Source organism: Chiloscyllium plagiosum, unplaced genomic scaffold (assembly GCF_037043375.1).
Source record: "Chiloscyllium plagiosum isolate Xiang-an unplaced genomic scaffold, Cpla_swu_hap1 HiC_scaffold_22, whole genome shotgun sequence".
NCBI classification, from domain to species: Eukaryota; Metazoa; Chordata; class Chondrichthyes; order Orectolobiformes; family Hemiscylliidae; genus Chiloscyllium; species Chiloscyllium plagiosum.
The window spans coordinates 47,326,347-47,339,111 of record NW_028270160.1 but is presented as its reverse complement, the minus strand read 5'-3'; positions in this window follow the sequence as shown (position 1 = coordinate 47,339,111).

Here is a 12,765-nt window from a genome sequence, read left to right as displayed (position 1 = left end):
CCTCCTCTTTTGCCTCCCTTTCTATCCTTCCTGTAGCATTTGTATCCTGGAACATTCAGCTGCCAGTCCTGCCCATCCCTGAGCCATGTTTCCGTAATTGCTATGATATCCCAGTCCCATGCCCTGAGTTCATCTGCCTTCCCTGTTAGGCCCCTTGCATTGAAATAAATGCAGTTTAATTTATTAGTCCTACCTTGTCCCTGCCTGCCCTGACTGTTTGACTCACTTCTGTTCTCAGCTGTACCTGTCTCAGATTGATCTCTTTCCTCACTATCTCCCTGGATCCCACACACCCCCACCTTACTAGTTTAAATCCTCCCAAGAAATTCTAGCAAATTTCCCTGCCAGTATATTAGTCCCCTTCCAATTTATTAGTCCCCTTGCAATCCGTCCTTCTTGTACAGGTCACTTCTACCCCAAAAGAGATTCCAATGATCCAAAAATGTGAATCCTTCGCCCATACACCAGCTCCTCAGCCATGCATTCATCTGCTCTATCCTCCTATTCCTGCCCTCACTAGCTCATAGCACTGGGAGTAATCCAGATATTACTACCCTTGAGGACCTCCTTTTTAAATTTCTGCCTAACTCTCTGTAATGTCCCTTCAGAATCTCAACCTTTTCCCGTCCAATGTCATTGGTTCCAATGTGGACAATGACCTCCTGCTGGCCCTTCTCCCTCGTGAGAAGGTTCTGCACCCTCTCTGAGACATCCTTGATCCTGGCACCAGGGAAACAACACACCATTCTGCTTTTTCTCTGCTGACCACAGAAACGTCTGTCTGTACCTCTGACTACAGAATCCCCTAACACAATTGATCTCTTGGAAGCCGACGTTGCATTAGAGCCAGTCTCAATACCAGAAACTTGGCTGTTTGTGCTACGTTCCCCTGAGAATCCATCACCCCCTACATTTTCCAAAACAGCATACCTGTTTGAAATGGGTATATCTACAAAAGACTCCTGCTCTAGCTTCCTACCGCTCTTACCCTTCCTGGAGTTAACCCATCTATGTGACTGTATCTGAGACTTTCCCCCCTTCCTATAACTGCCATCCATCATATACTGTAGCTGTTGCAAATTCCTCATCGCTTCTATTTGTCTCTCCAACCGATCCACTCGATCTGATAAGATTTGCATCCAACAGCATTTATGGCAGATATAATCCGCAGTAACCCTTAAACTCTCTTTAAACTCCCACATCTGACAAGTAGTAGGTACGGATTGTGTGAGCCTCAGACATTCAAGCTAATGAACTAATTAAATTTTGATGTTTAAATGCTGAAGCTTCGTCAAATCAATTTGCAACAATCCAGACGGCTAATGAACAGATACACTGTAGTTCAGTGCTGAGACTTTAATGTAATCATTAATAATGTGACATTTTTGCTCAATATATATATAACAATATTATAGCTCCTAAGTCTTTTCAACTAATGTAAAAATGTAAAATCCCATTTTCATTAAATAAAAATGCTGTACTTTTTCTTTATTCATGAAATGTTGGCAACACTAGCTGACTAGCATTTATTGCCCTTTCCAGATGCCCTTGAGATAGTAGGGTGAGGTGTCTTCTTGAACCATTGCAGTCCACCTGCTGTGGGTCAACACCTAATGCTGTTAAGGAGAGAATTGTCGGATTTTCACCCAATGACAGTGAAGGAACAGCAGTATATGTCCAAGTCAGGATGGTGAATGCTTGGAGGCGAACTTTCAGGTGATGGTGTTCCCATGTATCTTCTACCCATGTTCTTCTAGATGGAAGTGATTGTGGGTTTGGAAGGAGCAGTCTGAGGATCATTGGTGAATTTCTGCAATGCATCTTGTAGATAATACATACTGCTGCTACTGAGCATCGGTAATGGAGGAAGTGGATGCCTGTGGATGTAATGCAAATTAAGTGGATTGCTATGTCCTGAGTGGTGTCAAGCCTCTATACTGTTGTTGGAGCTGCACTCATCCAGACAAATGGGGAGTATTCCATCACACTCCTGATTTATGCCTTGTGGTCAGGCTTTGGGGAGTTACTCGCTGTAGTATTCTAATCCTCTGAACTGCTCTTGATAGCCTGTGGTGAGTCCAGATGAGTTTCTGGTCAATGCCAACACCCCAGGATGTTGATAGTGGGGGATTCAGTGATGGTAGCACCTTTGAGTGCCAAGGGGTGGTGGTTGGATTTCCTCTTATTGGTGATGGCCATAGCCTGGTAGTTGTGTGGTGCAAAAGTTGCTTGTCACATGTCAGTCCATACTTGGATATTGTCCAGATCTTGTTGCATTCGAACATGGACTGTTTCAGTATCTGAAGAGTCATGAATGGTTCTGAACATTGTTCACCAGTGATTGTACATCCCCACTTCTCACCACGTTTAGGACATAAGCCTTTCTTATGCCAGAAATGCCGATTCTCCTGCTCCTCGGATGCTGCCTGGCCTGCTGTGTTTTTCCAGCATCACATTTTTCAACATATGTCACTGAGGAGTCAGTTATTTTGATGTGATGTGTGCTCAATCCATGTTTTACCACATGCATTATGTTCTTATTTTGAGTTCCTTTCAGTGGGAAAGATAATTGTGATAATTATAAAAGTCAATTTTTAATCTTGAATTTAGACATAAAGGTTAACAATAATATGTGGAAAATTGTGGACGTTTAGGACATAAGCCTTTCTTATGCCCGAAACGTCGATTCTCCTGCTCCTCAGATGCTGCCTGGCCTGCTGTGTTTTTCCAGCATCACATTTTTCAACTCTGGTACTCCAGCATCTGCAGTCCTCACTTTCTCCTCAGTGACATATCTCAGGAATTCAACTATTGTATCAAGAGCATTAAAAGAAGCTGCAAAAAACTTCAACCCTGTGCTGATATGGTGTAAGAATTATGAAACTTGACTGCCTGAGCAATCGTTTGTTGCATAACTGTAGGCCTGTTTATTTTCAGTTCTAAAAATATCGGGTGAGACCAGCTTTGAATTCCACAGAGATACTTTTCCAAGAAATACGCAGTGACTGGTGTGGGAGTGCACAGTGGCAAAAGAAAGGAGTTAGTCAGCCAAACAGCACAACTTTTATTCTGTGCAATTAAGAAGTCACATGTTAAACTTTGCTACATCCTACCTGTAATGCATGGACAGAGCACCACATTATGTGGCACACACTGAAAAGCTGCAGTGACAGACCGGAGCCTGGGATTAGGAGGAGAGCAAGGAAGGCATAATGATAAAGAAAAAGTCATTGACCCTGAGTCATTTATTTTTAAATGAAAAATGAAGAGCCCCCTGAATTGGAAATGTTCATCCCAATGTTCTCTGATTCATGTTCTCTGTAAAGCAACATTCTGCATTGCAGAGTCTTTAAAGATTACCTCAGAATTTGATCATAGTTGTGGGTGGTCAGTTGGAGCTGGAAGTGTATGGAACAGGGAGGAGGAAAGGCAAGAGCAGATATTCAGGAAATTATATTTTACATCTCACTTTCACTCAACAGATGCGGTACCTACACCACCCAGAGCATATAATTGAGCTTTGTCACCTGGAAGCTCACCATGCCCCTCGATCTTTATGTTATATAGCAACAGTAGGTGATAATGACTTTTCCATTTTGTTCTGCACATCGGGCTGTGACCTATATCCACTGAGTTTTGCAGACCTGTTAATTTGTTCTTCAGAGTATTTATTTTAGGAGCTTAATATCGTTAAAGAGTATATTCTTGGCATTTAGTCAGTTTCATTAGTGAAATATTAATACGGGTATTATTTTCAGCATTACAATGCATCAATTGAAAATTGCACAAGATGCCTCAAGCTTAAAGTTCAAGATCATGTTTTTGCATACTGTGCAATGTACGCTTTGTACCTTGATGTAGGCATTAAAACCTGAAGACTATGGACTGTTAACTAGTTTTAGATTACAGATTACATTACAGTGTGGAAACAGGCCCTTCGGCCCAACAAGTCCACGCCGACCCGCTGAAGCGAACCCTCCCATACCCCTACCCCTACATTTACCCCTTACCTAACACTACGGGCAATTTAGCATGGCCAATTCACCTAGCCCTGCACATCTTTGGACTGTGGGAGGAAACCGGAGCACCCGGAGGAAACCCACGCAGACACGGGGAGAACGTGCCAACTCCACACAGTCAGTCGCCTGAGGCGGGAATTGAACCCGGGTCTCCGGCGCTGCGAGGCAACAGTGCTAACCACTGTGCCACCGTGCCGCCCATGTTTCCCGTGTTTCGGGACAAGAAGTTGCAACAATAATTTAATAGATTAAAGATTTTTAAAACACTTTTAAAAATATATATTTGATGTACTGAGATATAAAAAATTCAAATAACTCTTTTTGTCTTACTACCAGTTTATGCTACACAGGGTCCTGAGCTTTGTGCTAGTCCATGGAAAGGTGATGGCAAATGGCTGTGTATCTTCAGGAGGATTAACTCCTTCAGTCAGTGTTCCAATGATCAAGATATCTGATGAATCTTCAAAAGGGGACAGGAACAGGAGTAAGTGTGTCCTTGCAAAGAAAAACTGTTCACAGGCTAGTGGCAGTGGAGTACACAATTAGGCTGTCATCTAAAACATGCAAACAAGACATTTAAACAGATAAACAAGAGAAAAGATCAATGTCCAAACATCAAGTTATGTCTGGTCATCTTTAAAGCTGCATGTCTCACCTGAACCAGCCACCACTTTAACCGGGGTCAAAGTTTGTGAAAGCAGAATGTCTTCTTGTGCTCAGAGCATCCCTCTGTGTGCAAGTTTCTTCTACAAGAGTAAAAGTGAGTTGGTGTGAGGCCTGTTGAAGGGTTTCAGTAATGCCAAAGGAAACAGGCACAGGTACAATTAAATGAGGGAAGTGGTTGGCAGTGGAGTGGCTCTTTGGTGTAAGAAGAAAGGCATAGACAGAGGGGTCAGTCATAAAAACAAAGGGTGCACCAACATACATGGAAAGAGGAAAGCGACAAATTGGTCATGCTGGAGCTAAAGTAGAATAGCATCAAGAATAAGAGGGAGTTTATGCAACAAAGCGTTATCTTGGCAGTACTAACAGTACATTTCTTTTTCATTCTAACAGGCCCTGGAAACAATGTTGGCACCAATTATTTGCTGTGCTAACTCACTGTATTGTTGCTGATGAATGAGCTAAGCACCTATTCTCCCAATGGAAGAGAAAGGGACCTCCTTCAGATATTCAGCTGGTCGTGCTCTGAAGGCACCTTCACAGCTCCTTCAGATAGGCCCCTGGATGTAATATTCCACCCACTGATTACACGTGGTCAGAAGAAGTATAGTTCCCCTTTAAAAAGGGCATTAGGCTGCCTTTAAATAGCATCTATTCCACAAGATTGCTAAATACATGGACAGAAAATCTTGTGGATCTTGTGTATGGCAAATAGTCCATGCTATACTGCCTGCACTTTGCCCTCCACCTCCTCCATGATTTTCGCTTCCCCGGTCCCCAACGCCTTATCTTCACCATGGACATCCAGTCCCTGTACACCTCCATCCCCCATCACGAAGGCCTCAAAGCCCTCCGCTTCTTCCTTTCCCGCCGTACCAACCAGTACCCTTCCACTGACACCCTCCTTCGACTGACTGAACTGGTCCTCACCCTCAACAACTTCTCTTTCCAATCCTCCCACTTTCTCCAAACCAAAGGAGTAGCCATGGGCACCCGCATGGGCCCCAGCTATGCCTGCCTCTTCGTAGGATGTGTGGAACAGTCCATCTTCCGCAGCTACACTGGCACCACCCCCCCAACTTTTCCTCCGCTACATTGATGACTGTATCGGCGCTGCCTCGTGCTCCCACGAGGAGGTTGAACAGTTCATCCACTTTACCAACACCTTCCACCCCGACCTCAAATTCACCTGGACCATCTCAGACTCCACCCTCCCCTTCCTAGACCTTTCTATTTCTATCTCGGGTGACCGAATCAACACGGACATTTACTATAAACCGACCGACTCCCACAGCTACCTAGACTACACTTCCTCCCACCCTACTCCCTGTAAAAACGCCATCCCATATTCCCAATTCCTTCGTCTCCGCTGCATCTGCTCCCAGGAGGACCAGTTCCAAATCTGTACAACCCAGATGGCCTCCTTCTTCAAGGACCGCAATTTCCCCCCAGACATGGTCGACGATGCCCTCCACCGCATCTCTTCCACTTCCCGCTCCTCTTACCTTGAGCCCCGCCCCTCCAACCGCCACCAGGACAGAACCCCACTGGTCCTCACCTACCACCCCACCAACCTTCATGTACAGCAGATCATCCCCCGTCATTTCCACCACCTCCAAACGGACCCCACCACCAGGGATATATTTCCCTCCCATCCCCTATCAGCGTTCCGAAAAGACCACTCTCTCCGTGACTCCCTCGTCAGGTCCACACCCTCCAGCAACCCAACCTCCACTCCCGGCACCTTCCCCTGCAACCGCAAGAAATGCAACCTTCCCCCTTACTTCCCTCCAAGGCCCCAAGGGATACTTTCATATCCACCACAAATTCACCTGCACCTCCACACACATCATCTATTGCATCCTCTGCACCCGATGTGGCCTCCTCTATATTGGGGAGACAGGCCGCCTACTTGCGGAACGTTTCAGAGAACACCTCTGGGACACCTCGTCCAACCAACCCAACCACCCCGTGGCTCAACACTTCAACACCCCCTCCCACTCCACCAAGGACATGCAGGTCCTTGGACTCCTCCTTCGCCAGACCATAGCAACACGACGGTTGGAGGAAGAGCGCCTCATGTTCCGCCTAGGAACCCTCCAACCACAAGGGATGCACTCAGATTTCTCCAGTTTCCTCATTTCCCCTCCCCCCACCTTGTCTCAGTAAAATCCCTCGAACTCAGCACCGCCTTCCTAACCTGCAATCTTCTTCCTGACCTCTCCGCCCCCACCCCACTCCGGCCTATCACCCTCACCTTGACCTCCTTCCACCTATAGCATTTCCAATGCCCCTCCCCCAAGTCCCTCCTCCTTACCTTTTATCTTAGCCTGCTGGACATACTTTCCTCATTCCTGAAGAAGGGCTTATGCCTGAAACGTCGATTCTCCTGTTCCTTGGATGCTGCCTGACCTGCTGCGCTTTTCCAGCAACACATTTTCTGCACTTTTTCTTTCTCAATGAGGCCATTTTTACTCTGTCGCTTGAACACCCTGATGGAATTATGGGTATTACCTTATCACAATCTGCCTGAGTGAACTGCAACACACTCCTTCATGGTGATTCCATACACACATGGATACAAACTGTGTATCTGATTAGCATTTTCTCTTTGGGTTTTTATTAAGGAGTTGTTAGCTTAAAACTTCTTGCAGGCTGAAGCTGTGAATTGTAATGGTAACAGCTCCAACCTTCTTTCCTTTACACAGCTAACCAGGCATCTCTCCCTTTCTTACTACCTACCTCTGGTGTATGTTGGAATAATTTACAAGTCGGTGTTCAAGTTTTTTGGCTTTGTTATGAATGTATCTTCCTCAGTCATCAAGTCCTAGAGTGGGATTCTGACTCATTAGGTAACCACTTAATAACTTCATACACCTACCCGTTCAGTAGCCCATTCACTAATTGACATTCAAAAACCAGGACCTTCAAACATATCAGAAGCTTATGACAGTATTGTCAGAAAAAGGGCATATCTTGTCTTCCCCTGTTCCCCCAAGTTCCCTGGAATGATGCACCAAGCATTTCTTTGACAGCCAGGATTGGAAAATCCCAGAGGAGATGAACTGCAGTATCATGTACAGAAAACCCTCATCGTTGCTACTTCTCAGAAGATTTCAGCCATTATTTACTAACATGGCTCAGGTTTGGTAACGCTCCTCTGAAGTACCTTGGGACACATTATTGCATTATAAAGTACTCATAAATATATATGTTAATTGTTTCTGTACACTAACAGTATCAATCATCACTTGCTTTGCCTGGCATTATTGCAGCAGTAATAGCTCAAACTAATCTGAAATAAAGTTAAAAATCACACAACACCAAGTTATAGTCCAACAGATTTATTCAGAGGTACTAGCTTTCATAGCGCTGCTCCTTCATCAGGTAATTAGTCGTGCAGGATCACAAGACACAGAATTGAGAGCAAAAGATCACAGTGTCATGCAATTAAAACAATATATTTAACAAATCTAGATTTCTGTAAAGTCTTTCATCTTTTAGACAGGGTTGTAGGTTTTGGTTCATTAATATGCTGAAAATGTGTTGCTGGAAAAGCGCAGCAGGTCAGGCAGCATCCAGGAAAAGGTAGGGAGAAGGGACGTGGGGGAGGGGCAACCCCAGAAGGTGCAAGACTTGCGCCCACACCTCCCCCCTCACCTCCCTCCAAGGCCCCAAAGGAAACTTCCATATCCACCACAGATTCACCTGCACCTCCACACACATCATCTATTGCATCCTCTGCACCCGATGTGGCCTCCTCTATATTGGGGAGACAGGCCGGCTACTTGCGGAGCGTTTCAGAGAACACCTCTGGGACACCCGGACCAACCAACCCAACCACCCTGTGGCTCAACATTTCAATTCCCCCTCCCACTCCACCAAGGATATGCAGGTCTTTGGACTCCTCCATCGCCAGACCACAACAAAACGACGGTTGGAGGAAGAGCGCCTCATCTTCCGCCTAGGAACCCTCCAACCACAAGGGATGAACTCGGATTTCACCAGTTTCCTCATTTCCCCTCCCCCCACCTTGTCTCAGTCAAATCCATCGAATTCAGCACCGCCTTCCTAACCTGCAATCTTCTTCCTGACTCTCCGCCCCCACCCCAGTCTGACCTATCACCCTCACCTTGACCTCGTTCCACCTATCACATTTCTGACGCCCCTCCCCCAAGTCCCTCCTCCCTACCTTTTATCTTAGCCTGCTGGACAAACTTTCCTCATTCCTGAAGAAGGGCTTATGCCCGAAACGTCGATTCTCCTGTTCCCTGGATGCTGCCTGACCTGCTGCGCTTTTCCAGCAACACATTTTCAGCTCTGATCTCCAGCATCTGCAGACCTCACTTTCTCCTTGGTTCATTAATATGTAAATCTCAGAACTTTAAAGTCACATTCTCAAGATAGCTTCAGGTTTTATATAAAAAAAAGTGACACCTCAGCTCAGACAATGTATTAAAGGTGTGAGGTTAGAGTCTGTCTGTATCCCAATCCTGAGTCAGACTGGTTCTATTTCCAAAGTAGAAATTTATAAAATGTGATATGGATTGACTGCCTGCAGGTTGTGCGCTTTTTGAACAAAAAATAAAATGTATCTGCAAATACAATTCTGCAAATGCAAATTCACACCACCTCCACATCATAGTCTGAAATATAAAAAGGTACATTTTTGGATTTTAGGACAGTCAAGGAATATTCCACAAGGTAAGTGAAATTTAAGTCAAAGATAACCCTTTATCTTATATGAAGAAGAATCAATCAATTCAAATCCTTAGCTGTTTCACTCCCCATAGTTACAAGCTGACATCCCTGAGCTTTTTCAGCACTTTCTGTTATTGTTTCATGCTATCAGAGCTTACTCTGGCTCCGATCTCTAATGTTCTAATGAAATGTCCGGTTACTGCCTCAATGTTCCCAATATCCACGGCTGATCAGCATCTTATTATTGTCTAGTGGGGGACCATCACAGACAGGCAGCATTTGGACATTTCCAAAGATTTGAACACATCAAGATGGAACAAATTCAAACCAGAATGTTTGGCAACATCTGTGAAGAAAAATCAGAGTTAACGTTTTGTGTGCAGCGAAACGCGGGAGGGAGGAAAACATACCAGGTCAACAGTGCTGAGAAGCCATTGAACTATTTGCGACAACTGGTTAGAACAAGCTAATTTACAAAAATAAACTAGAGGGTCTGGCAACATCTGTGAAGAAAAATCTGAGTTAATGTTTCGGGTGCGACAAATCTTCATTAGAAGTGAGGATTGGTCACCAGACCTGAAACGTTAACTCTGATTTCTCTGCACAGGTGCTGCCAGACCTGCCCAGCTTTTCCAGCAACTTCTTTTCTGTTCCTGATTTACAGCATCCACAATTTGTTTGGTTTTTAAACTAATAAAGAGTGCAGTTGAATTGATTGAATTGAATTTATTGTCTCGTGTATCGAGGCACAGTGAAAAGCTTTGTCCTGCGAGCAGTACAGGCAGATCACAGAGTTAAGTAGCATAGATAGTAAATAATAGGTAAACAGCGGCAAAAACAAAAACACAGGTACAGGCGAATGTTAAGAGTTTGAGAGTCCATTCAGTATTCTAACAACAGTAGGGTAGAAACTGTTTCAAAACCAGTTAATGCGTCAGGTTTCTGTACCTTCTCCCCGATGGTAGAGATTATAGAAAAACATTACCGGGGTGGGATGGATCTTTGAGAATGCTGGCGGCCTTTCCTTGACAGCGGGCCTGGAAGATGGATTCTATAGATGAGAGGTTAGCCTTTGTGATTGTCCGGGCTGAGTTCCCCACTCTCTGTAACTGTCTCCGATCTTGAATCAGTTGCCATACCAGGTAGGTGATACATCCAGACAGAATACTCTCGTTGGCGCACCTATAAAAGTTGGCAAGGATATTCACCGTCATGTCAAATTTCCTCAGCTGCCTGAGGAAGAGGAAATGTTGTTGGGCCTTTGTAACCACTGCGTCCATAAGAAGAGTCCAAGAAAACTTGTGGATAACTGCTCCCAGGAGCTTGACACTCTCCACTCGTTCCACCTCTGTGCTGTTGATGTGTAAGGGGGGGGCCTGAGTAACATCCTGCTGAAAGTCAATAATTATTTCCTTGGTGTTGCTGGCATTGAGAGCTAGGTTGTTCTGAGTGCACCATTTTTCTAGGTCTTCCACCTCCTGTCTGTAGTCTGTTTTGTCACCATCTAAGAATCGACAGACTATGGTGGTGTTATCAGCAAACTTGTAAATGGTATTAGTCTGTATTTGGTGACGCAGTCATGGGTATACAGTGAGTAAAGTAGGGGGGTGAGTATGCACCCCTGCGGGGCTCCAGTAATGAGTGTTTGTGAGGATGAAATATTGTCCCTAATCTTCACTGATTGTGGCCTATGGTTCAGGAACCTGAGGATCCAGTTGCAGATAGCAGGGCTTAGTCTGAGATCACAAAGTTTAGTAATCAGTCTCAATAGTGTTGAAGGCTGAACTATAGTCAATGAGTAGAATTCTTATGTAGCTGTTCTTGGTGTCAAGAGGTTCTACGGAGGAGTGAAGGGCAAGTGATATGGCATCTGATGCGGATCTGTTAGTCCGGTGGGCAAATTGGATTGTGTCAAGACTGGTGGAGAAGCTGGAGTTGATTAATGCCATGACCAGCCTTTCAAAGCACTTCATGGCCACTGAGGTTAGGACCACTGGGCGGTAGTCATTGAGACATGCTGCATGAGCCTTCTTCAGCACAGGGATGATGTTGGCCCTCTTGAAACAGGTAGGGACAGTGGCGTGCTGCAGGGAGAGGTTGAAGATGTCCGAGAATTACTTTGCCAGTTGATCTGCACATGCTCTGAGTGCATGGTCTGGTACTCCATCTGGTCCCATCAGTTTCCTTGGATTCACATGAAGGAAAACTGATCCGACCTCTGATGCAGTGACTGTTGGGATAGGTTCATCAGGACTTGTTGGAATAGGTGTTACCTCTCCGTCGAACTTTTGCTCAAAGTGAGCATAGAAGCCGTTGAGACAATCTGGGAGGGATGTGTCATTGTCGGCTATCTTGCACTGTCTCTTTTTAGAACCTGTGATGTCATTCAGTCCTTGTCATAGTCACTGAGTGTCTGTCTGGGTCTCAGGTTTGGATCGGTATTGGTCCTTGGCTGTCTCAATAGCTCTGCGAAGGTCATCCTTGGATTCCTTATAGTTGAGTGGGTCTCCTGATCTGAAGGCCTCATGCCTGGTTTTTAGCAGGGTGTGTATATCCTGATTCATCCAGGATTTCCTGTTGGGGAACACCCGGGTTGACTTCTTCAGTATGCAGTCCTCCACACACTTGCTGATAAAGTCTGTGACGGTGGTGGCGTACTCATCCAAGGTACCTGTAGACTGTTTGAACATGGTTTTCCCTCACAATGCAAATAAAATCGGCCTGGTGCCAATGACTATTTTACATTATGCGTTGGTCTGCTGCATGTGGCTCTCACGAACTGGGTGTCATGACTGGTTTGTGGTGCCTTACGCAATTCAGTTCTGCCATGCACAGTGACAGCTTCATCCTCCTCAATGATCTCATTCTCTGACTCGGAAAACTGTTCCTACTCATCCTCTTCCTTAGCATCCAACACATCAGCTTATTGCCTGCTCCAATTGCACAGATCAATGTGCAGGATGATGCAGCGTACCCTGTATACTTCATGGCCTTCCACACAGTTCAAAGCAGCAGAACCACATCTTCAACTGCCCTATATTCCACAACCGTAGTTGAAGGGTAGCATTGTATCTGCACTCCCCCCACCCCACTTCCTCAGTCAGGGGACTGCATAATGGTCATGTTGGGAAGCTCTTGCCTCCCCAATAGGCAACCTCATAAGGACTCATACTAAACATTGCCACTGAATGAATAGTCTTTAATCAAAAGCAACTTAGCTTCACAACCAAATGTGTTATTAGTTTCATAAAAAAATGTTTATTTTCCAATTCTCTGTAATTGTTTGACAATAAATAAGACCGAAGGGCTTATTTCACATTAATATAACTGACATGCATTTTAATGCTTGTTCCAAAAAGGGCATGTCCCACATTTCCTCAAG